This window comes from Heterodontus francisci, chromosome 19 (genome assembly GCF_036365525.1).
Source record: "Heterodontus francisci isolate sHetFra1 chromosome 19, sHetFra1.hap1, whole genome shotgun sequence".
Classification (NCBI taxonomy): domain Eukaryota; kingdom Metazoa; phylum Chordata; class Chondrichthyes; order Heterodontiformes; family Heterodontidae; genus Heterodontus; species Heterodontus francisci.
The window spans coordinates 48,237,055-48,246,997 of NC_090389.1; the positions used below are offsets into that span (position 1 = coordinate 48,237,055).

At 39.8% G+C, this 9,943-nt stretch overlaps 1 protein-coding gene across 2 annotated transcripts in view; it reads left to right on the plus strand.

Moving 5' to 3' along the window:
• adamts9 (ADAM metallopeptidase with thrombospondin type 1 motif, 9) overlaps positions 1 to 5,303 on the plus strand; it is a 402,991-nt gene extending 397,688 nt beyond the window's left edge. The window contains exon 40 of one of the 2 annotated variants that reach the window (XM_068051578.1): positions 5,156 to 5,303. The gene's annotated coding sequence lies outside the window, so the exon portion shown is untranslated. The remainder of the gene's footprint in view (positions 1 to 5,155) is intronic. The other variant, XM_068051580.1, reaches the window with a different exon arrangement.
• Positions 5,304 to 9,943: the final 4,640 nt, after the last annotated feature.

Consider the following 9,943-nt stretch of genomic DNA (forward strand, 5'->3'; position numbering starts at 1 on the left):
GCTTTGTGGAACATCTCCGTTCAGTCCGCAAACATGACCCCAAACTTCCGCTGGCCTGCCATTTTAATTCCCCACCTTGCTCTACGCTGACATCTTTGCCCTCAGCCTACTGCAGTGTTCCAATGGAGCTCAACATAAGTGCAAGGAACAGCATCTCATCTTTCAATTAGACACTTTACAGCCATCTGGACTCAGCACTGAGTTTAATAATTTCAGATCATAACTCTAACCTCTTTTTTTCTCCTTTTCGTTGCATGTTTCAGTCTTAATCTTGTTTTCTCTTGTTTTGCTTTAGGATAGCAGCTGCTCATTATTCTGCCATTCACACCTCTTCTGGACGTATCTTTTGTCTCTTTTCTTGTCCCATTATTACTCCCTTTGACACTGCCCCACCAACTCTTTTGTCATTTGATGGCTCCCACCTTCCGCCTTATCTCAGACCTTCCATTTTGTTCTTTTTCCATCCTCCCCTATTTTACTTACTTAAAAGCTATTACATTTCTAACTTTTCCCAGTCCTGATGAAAGGTCATCAACCTGAAACATTAACTCTGTTTCTCACTCCACAGATGCTGCCAGGCCTGCTGAGTATTTCCAACATTTTCTGTATAATTTTACTATAGGCTCTTAATCCTGTTTTGTATCCCATAGCTTGACGCTCTTTGCTGTGAGTGCTAAGTTGTAAAACTCAACCACTATTCCTAACTATCAAAAGCAAACACTAGTTAAAAAAAATGAAAGCTACTTGGTGCTTATTAAAGACCAGTCATGACAAAATCGTGCAGAAGTAAATAGCTGAGGGAAGTGATTGAAACGTAAGTATTAACTCCAAGTGAGATCTGGAATTGATTTGTTTAATGAATGTGATGATTTTAACATATCACAAAGCAGCAATAGAAGTGAATAACACTGAGGGGTTTTCATCCCAAGACAGCTGCAACCTTTTACACTTACCTCGCAGTGCGAGAGCCAACGAAGGACCAGAGGACAGATCAGAGGTCGATGATTTGGAAAATAAGCTATCACATGCAATTGATCTAAGTGAGAGAGGCCTTTGGTCCTTTCTGGTAGTAAATTTCTGGAGACTTCTCCACATAACCCAAGCAGCCTTCCAATCCTTTATGCAAGGAGGCAGGTGGTATCAATTTTTGTGTAAAAGTAGGCCCATTAGTGTCTGTATTCTTCTACAACTCAGGGGGGGTCATATAGCATGTTGTTCCTCCATCCTACACCAACTGCAACCACTACATTTCAATAACAACTACAACAATCATTTGCATTTATATAATACATTTAACATTAAATAATATTCCAAGGTGCTTCACAGAGGAGTGATCAGAAATATGGCACTGAGCCAAAAGAGGATATATTGGAAGGGGTGACCAAAGGCTTAGTCAAAGATAGAGGTTTTAGGGTTTCAAAGCAGGAGAGGGAGTTGGAGAGGCATAGAGATATGGCGTGGAATTTCCTAAAAAAGCTTCTCAAAATAATAATGTAAATGCTCGGTAATGCCAATTTTCCACATAAAACCTCAAGGAAATTATGGTATAAGTGACTTGCATCTGGTTTTGCATTATATCTGAATTTCCATAATCTTTTATCCTAATTCTACGAAACTTCCACCAAAATCCTCTGCCACCATGGCTCCACCTCCATGCAAAAGAGCAGCTGACACAATAGTTTAATTTTAACTCCCAAAAACGAGTGGGTTGGGGTCATGTCAGAGATTAAGATGCAAGAAATGTAAAATAGGAACCCAACCCACCCATTTCCAGTTTTAATAGATGCAAGATGCAAATAGATGACCAATCCACTCGTGGGAAGGGGGTTGTTCCTTTAAATATTATAGTGAGGCTGTGAGCTGTCATTTCATTATTAACCACAGACAGCCAGGTTTCCCAGCCCTTGGGAAAATTGGCAGCTTAAAGGAGGCAAGAGGGGCTGAATCCATGAGGTAAGCACCTTTACAGCACCACTGTACAGTATCAGGAGGAGTAGAAGTGTTTCCTGCAGGCCCAACAGGCTACCCAGTAAACCACCCCCCACCACCCTGCGATCTGTCTGCTCCCCAACCCAACTATCATCCAATAGCCTAATCACCATCCGATGCACCCATGACCAGTTGGTCCTCACGCCAACCATCATCATACCTTACACAATTGGGATCATCCCCCAACTGCCCCACCCCCCGCCAGACCACTATGAGACCCCCAATCCTGAACACAATCCCCTAGACCACCATCTGACACCCCCACCCATCCAGACCCCACCCCTCCCTGCAAATTGAACACCCACCCCCATGATAAGGAACACCCCGCTCCCCACCACCACCATCCTAACCACTTGTTGCAAAAGTAGTTTTTCCATATGCCACCTCTGGTTCTTTCGCCAATCAACTTAAATTTGTGCCTTCTTCTTATTGACGCTCCAGCAATTGGAAACAGTTGCTCTTTATTTACTCTATCTAAACTCATCATGATTTTAAATACCTTTATCAATTATCCTCTTAGCCTTCACTACTCGAAGGAGACCAATCCCAGCTTCTCCAGTCTATCCACGTAACTGTAATCCCGTATTCCTGGAGCCGTTCTAGTAAGATAAAATCAAAATACTGCAGATGCTGAAAATCTGAAATAAAACAGAAAATGCTGGAAATACTTAGCAGGTCAGGGCAGCATCTGTGGAGAGAGAGACAGAGTCAGCGTTTCTGGTTGATGACCTTTTATCAGAACCATTCTAGTAAGTCTCCTCTGCATTCTCTCCAAAGCTTTAACGTTCTTCTTAAAGTGTGGTGACCAGAATTGGACACAATGGGGGGAATTGTACCAGGCCCTTGGAGACCTGTTTGGAAGGGTGGCGGGGTGGGGAGGGGGGGGAGGAAAATTTGAAAAAATGACATCGGACAGGAATGCAAATGTGTTCCCGCCTCCTCCCACTTTTCCCAGAGGCGGCTTGTGTGCACAGACAGCATCCCACCTGGCAATGGCAGGAAGCCAATTGATGTTGTTAATGAAGCAATTAACAGGCATTTTCTGAGGGCAATGAAATTTTACCAATAGTGCATGGAACCCCCGCAATGTCTGCAGATCATTAACTCACAGGAGGCAAATGTACTGCCGGAGATCGGAGCATCATGAAAGTAATATGCAATCTGCACATTAAAGGTGCAAATCAGAAAGCCTGAGGTCATCCACAGACAGAGACTTGCAATTGCATGATTATCTCCGAGAGAGTCATGTCACGATAGTGCTGGTGTTGTAGAAATGGCTGGCGTTTCGCGCCTTCATTTCTTCCCGCCCTCTCTTGTCCCACTCACCTCAGCGGCACTCTCGCTGCAGGCACAGTAAAGCCTGCCGGCTACCCTTGCAGTCACACAATGAATTGCCCTCCGGCCTCCTCCACTACCCACAATCGTCCCTAATTGGATGGCGATCCTGGAAGCGCCCTCTTAATTGGTCGCTTCCGGAATATTATACCAGCACTCCTGCTGCAGCAGCATGGGTTCATGACCCAAAAATGGTCCTGCTATCGAGAAAAGACCTAAGGTTTGAAAATTCAGCCCAATATTCCAGCAAGTTTTTCAGAGGGTGGAAATTAAGAGGCTGGCCAGGAGAGCATCTGAACAGTTGTGTCTGGAGATGGCAATGGAATGGATCAGCAGTACATAGCAGAGGGAGGGAATGACGCAGGTGGCATTAGTTTTAGTTTTAGAGATACAGCACTGAAACAGGCCCTTCGGCCCACCGAGTCTGTGCCAACCATCAACCACCTATTTATACTAATCCTACACTAATTCCATATTCCTACCACATCCCCACCTGTCCCTATATTTTCCTTCTAATGGCCAATTTACCTATCAACCTGCAAGTCTTTGGCATGTGGGAGGAAACCCACGCAGACACAGGGAGAACTTGCAAACTCCACACAGGCAGTACCCGGAATTGAACCCCGGTTGCTGGAGCTGTGAGGCTGCGGTGCTAACCACTGCGCCACTGTGCCGCCCGTGGTGGAAGTCGGCAGTGTTTGTCATGGAAGGTTATAAGGTCAGAATTTCAGCTTGGAGTTGAATAGTACAACAAGGTTATAAACAGTTTGGTTCAGCCTGAGACAGTGGCAGGAGAAGGGATGGAATCCATGGCAGGGGTACACTCATGCTGTGATTCACCTTGTTCTTGCTCAACAATGTCCGTGTCAAATTCTCCTGCCATGTGTGTGGCTGATGTCTTTTTTGAGTACAGATGGTCACACTTGGTGTTCTGCCAAGTGGTGCTCTTCACATTCTTCTCACAGGCAACTGGATTCTTCTTGCTGTGAAAACAGCAGTTGGTACATAAGTTCACTTGCCCATTTATTTACTGTGTTGTCATTAACTCTACTAGTATACATTTGTATAAGAGCACAGTATAAGGACACATTTTTATTACACATCCAAATCAGTTGATTGATTTGTTTGTTAATTAGCGTTTATACTATTGAAGTCGAGCGTAAGTTATTTGGAGTGTTACGGGATCATTATTGTACATACAATATGACGGACTGTTTTCTCATTCCCAGTAATAAAATGATCTTTGGCAAACTACATTCTAAATTATGGATTCTTGCAATTTTGCAAATCGATTGTAAACTTCAATGAAAAATGAGTATTTCTCTTGTTTTTCTTGAAGTGGGGAATACAGAGACAATAGGCTGTCTAGTACAAATGCACTGAGATCATAAAGGGGTGGAGATAGGGAAGTAAAAGATATTAATTTTGAACATTACAAATCTTTAGGCATCCTGAGTGATTGCCTTATAAAATTAATGTTTGTGAAAACATGTTCATTGCAATATGAGAATTATTGCAATGAACACGAATACAGAAATAGTAATTTTTCACTTGTGACTCAAAAAAACCTTGTTCAGTTTTCACCAAATGTGAACATTTACATGCACTATAATTTCCAAATTTTATAATGGTTCGAGGTGTGCAGTAAAAAAAACTGTATTTGTAATATCTGTGCAGATTTTCTGTTAACACTTTGAGGTTCCCTTTTAATGATTTTTAAAGTGTACTCTTTTAATTCTATTTTCATCACAGGATTTTAGCAAATGTTGCTGTAGCATTTTTTAAAATTTACTGATTTGACTTTGACTGAGTAATCATTTATCCTTTTTAGTAGGTGTTCATGGTGTGTGGATTATTAAGGAGGTGAAACAATACATGAGACAAGCTGGAACAAGATGAAGGGCAAAGTCATACATACCTCTGTGTTCTATGTCTGTAGATAAATCTGGTCATTTTGATGTATAATATTGTATTTATAATCTGTGTTTATATTTATTTCTCTTGAAATGTTTTGTGAAAGATACTTCTATATTTCATCTTCAAGTGTAAAATTCAAACAATGAAAAGTACGATTGTACTTATAATACACAATATGTAGCTTAGTAAGATAAGGACATTTTATTGATACTGTGCTTTTGAATTGTTTACTTATCACTACACATCTGATAAACCAAAAACTGGCTGAAAAGCCTTTTTTTAAATGGTGGTGCTATGTACTATATTGTGAGTGTTTTTAACTTGGAATTTACCTCTGCACTTTTAATCAGGAAAAAGATGAATATGTACTGTTATCACATTATAAGTAATTTAGGTAAAGAGAATATATGGGTATTTGCAGCTGTATGTTATTGCACTGGTTAACTTTCATTAGATCTTATTAACCAAAATGAGTACACTGGTAGCAAATTGCTATAGGAAGAACTAGATTCTATAAAGTCAGTATGACATAAAGGGAACAAAAATTGGGCTAACAATAAGAAATTTTTTATAATAGTAACCTGTTTTGTACATTAATGTGCTGCTGTTGGTAATTGTATGCCAAATATTACTGCATACTCTTACCATCTTGATGCACCTTAATTTACAAGAAATGTAGCAGTAAGCAGGCTGATCCACTCATATTAAAGATATGGGGCTGGATTTTATCACCCCCCTGATGTCGAGGGTCATGGCGGGGTGGGGGGGGGGGGGGGGTGGAAGGAAAATATCTCTGGGAGAGGCCCGCCACTGGCCTTGACACCGGGAAGGCCCCACCCATATTACCAGCAGCAACGGAGCCTCATGGCGGCCCTCCCACCCGCCACTCGGTGACGGAACCTTAATTGAAATATGTAAATAAATGTTAATTACTGCATAATCTCTCACCTTGTCCCGACAGCCATCCCACGCTGATATGCCGGCCGGTTGCCTGAAATCCCGTGCCTTCGGATTTCCATTCGGAGATCTGAGGTGGAACGCTGGTGGGGAGGGGAGAGAAGTGAGGTTTACAGGGATGGGGGGTGCGGGGAAAACTCTTCCTATTGGTGCAGGGATGGTGGGAAGGGGTTGAGGGTCAAGGGTATTAAAGTTTAGGGGGAGACGTTCAAGATCAGAAAAAAGTTTTTTTTGGGGGGAAAGAGCAATTTATACATTGATTACTCATTGCTGGGGGGTGGGTGCGGAGGGGATTCAAAGTGCTATTAAAAGTTTAATTTTATTTTTTGGAGACCAGGACCTTTAAAAATTTAAATCTAACAGAAGGCCTTGAAGCCCTTTAAAAATGGTGCCGGCACCTGTGCGGTGGTGCCGGATGCTGTTGCCGGGGACAGAGCACCCGCCTCCTTACATCACTGGGGGCGGGCATTCCGCCCCCTCCATGTAAATGAGCCGCCGGACTAAATATCGCGGGGGTCAGCGGTGCACATCTCACGCATAAGCCACGCTGTTTTTGAAGCTCGGCGCCAATAAAAATTCAGCCCATGGTATTAAAAGCTGAAATAGTAAACCACTTGTTAATTAAAATTGCAAATCAAATTGCTAAATATAGAGCTATAAAACACCCAACACAGTATGTAAGAACATTTGTTTGGTGAATTAACTGATGGTAATTGTGTTTATAAGAGATATAGCGTCTTACGAAGTTTTTGTAGAGAAAAGGGAATGTTGGAAACTGCACTAATGTTTTAGGGGCATAAAAGTCTTTACGGTGCTATTCATGGTGCAAGCATGTATAGGCATAAGATTTATCAGGAGTATGGTTAACATACATTAATTCTGTAAACGTGCTGTTTACCAGTGTGTTCTACCCTGTTTTGTAAGCATATGCATTAAATGATGAATGGGTATTATAGTCTGGACATTGTTGCGTAATTCAAAGCTGCAGTGCGTAAGTAAAATTATAAGCTGAAGTAAATCAGCCACAGGTAACTTTATGATTGTGCTAATATATTTGATATTATAGCAATAAAAAATGTAGTTCAAGAGTCTGTGAAGCTGAACTCTAAAAATACTCCCAATAAATCTACTGTAAGATGCATACTTTAGTGGGTTATTAAGGCATGTACAGCACGTTAGGCTTATTAACACTGTACATCAAATCAGTTGACGAACTGCAGCTGTGTATTTTATTGTGGTTTTGTTTGTTCAATATGCACCAAAAATAACATTGTTACTAACAAGAGTGTCTATGAATCAGTCGGCATAAAGGCAACACTGTGCAATGACAAATAAAATACCACTAAAGGACATCAAAATAAATTTATAGACATATCAAATGAATACTTATCTGGGTTTATTAGCTGGGTAGACGATCATTTTTAATCTCTATACTAACTTCACCTAATTATAGTAGTTTCACAGTTTAAGTAGATTAGTTTTATTTTTCATACCAAAAATTAAATAAACTAAAGAAAAAGTTTACTATTATTGTAAATTACACATCATTATTAATTTGAAATGCCACAGATTTGTTTTGATTTTTCTAACCACTGTATTTGCAAAATGTTTTGTTAATGTATTCCCTTAAAACAAAACTCTGCTTATAAGTATTTACATGAAAGGGAAATTCCAAAGTTTTTTCATCAAAGCCAGTGCAAATCTTGCACAATGTGCCTAAACTTCAATGCACGGGCACATTTTAACTTCATGGTATGCAATAAGTCTTGGATATATAGCACCTATATGAATATTTAAGATGTACGCTGTTCAGCCATTTAGTTCAGATTATCTGCCAAGTGTATATTAATCATAGGTGTTTTAAATTAATTTAGAAATTCCACTGGTTGTACTCATTCTTACTACAAAGAAGAAGTTGATGTCATTATTTAGTAGTGTTACACTGTGCACTACAGTATAGTAGACCAATGTTATATTATTAAAGATGTTATTCATAGTTTAAATGTATTTATGACAAGTATTAAAATATGCACTGGTAACTTAAAAATTGTTCACTCTATAACAAATAAATTATTTTGCTATATGTTATGAAGTTTGAAGTTTTTTATAAAGGCAACCTTAATTAGCTTTATCCAAAAGGAGTAGAAGCATTACTTCAAAAGGTTACGGAAAAGTGTTAATTCATATCAGTGATGAAAACCAACAGCCCAGTATTGAGGTCAAAATACACAAACAACTACAGAGATCCGTGGCTTGTATTTTCTTTGAATAAAGAGATCAAGCTACCCATGCAATATTGTTACATTCACAAAACTCAAGAACTCTGGAGTGGGGAATTTCAGCCCCATTTTTGGATGGAAATGGGGCACTACCATGCTGAAAATCATGGCCTTTAGCATCCCATTTCTGATGACATTTGAGCCACTGCCATTTTAGTGAGATCCTGAACTGAGCAGTCCTGGAAACAGGCAGGCATCTGATTAGCCCAAGAAAACTGGGTCCGGTGATGGCAATAGGACCCCAATGCAATTCTTAGTTACCAATGAATAGAATGTTCCATTGTAGGAGATGGGTTTCTACTCTTACTTGAGGTCAAATAGGATCCTGAGGTTTTGAACTGTATGGTTCAGTCTGAAACAGTGGGCAGGTGCTGTATGGAATCAGTGGCAAGGGTAAAGTTTGTGATGGGGGCTGAAGATAATGGCTTTGGTAATTCCAATATTTTGGAGGAAATTGTGGCTCCATGCATGACTGGATGTCAGACATGCATGACAAGTCTGGCAGTGGAGGGATTGAGAAAGGAAATGGAGGAGTAGAGCTAAGTGTTTATTTATTTAGAGATACAGCACTGAAACAGGCCCTTCGGCCCACCAAGTCTGTGCCAACCATCAACCACCCATTTATACTAATCCTACATTAATCCCATATTTCTACCACATCCCCACAATTCCCCTACCACCTACCTATACTAGGGGCAATACATGTGGAAGCTGACCCTATGTTTGCAATTATTACCATTACCACTTGCAAAAATATAATCCAAAGTATATACACCAAACTTAGTGGTCACAAGGTTTAATTTCTGAACATCTCTGAAGTGTAAGAGATTTTCTGCCTAAAAGCAATGGATTTGCCAGAGAAATCTGCTTGTGGATAACTTCTGCTAAATGCGTGTTGCACTTGTTAGAGAAATGTGTTTTAATTAACTATTAATGACTGCTGGAAAGTTTAATGTTGCATACATAAATCAGGATTATGTCACCATGAATTTATTTCTGAAGCAAGATCTACCATCTGGCAGTACTAAACAAATGTGAAACCTTACTTCCTAAGTCTCAAAAGGTGTTGTAGACTAAATAGATATTTGACAAGTTTAAATGTTATATTTTTGGCTTTAGTTATATAAAAATATACAAATTAGTTATGATATTGATTTTGCCATGACAATGGACTTTGATAATTTCACAAATTCAAGCACAAAAGCAGATCACTGATTAATGATGACTGCCACAAATCTTCTATGCCTTAATGCATAGGCTCACATAAAGAAGCAGTTTGAGAATGTACTTGTTAAAACACAAGAAATGTAGTTGGAATTGACCCTATAATAGGAAGAATCATGTCATTTATTCTATTGAAATTGGCAGAGATATGGGTGCTGTCTAGGTCAGTTCATGATCCTAAACTTACAAACATAGTCAAGGATATACTTTGTTGTTCTCTAATCCTTCAATTCAAACTGAAT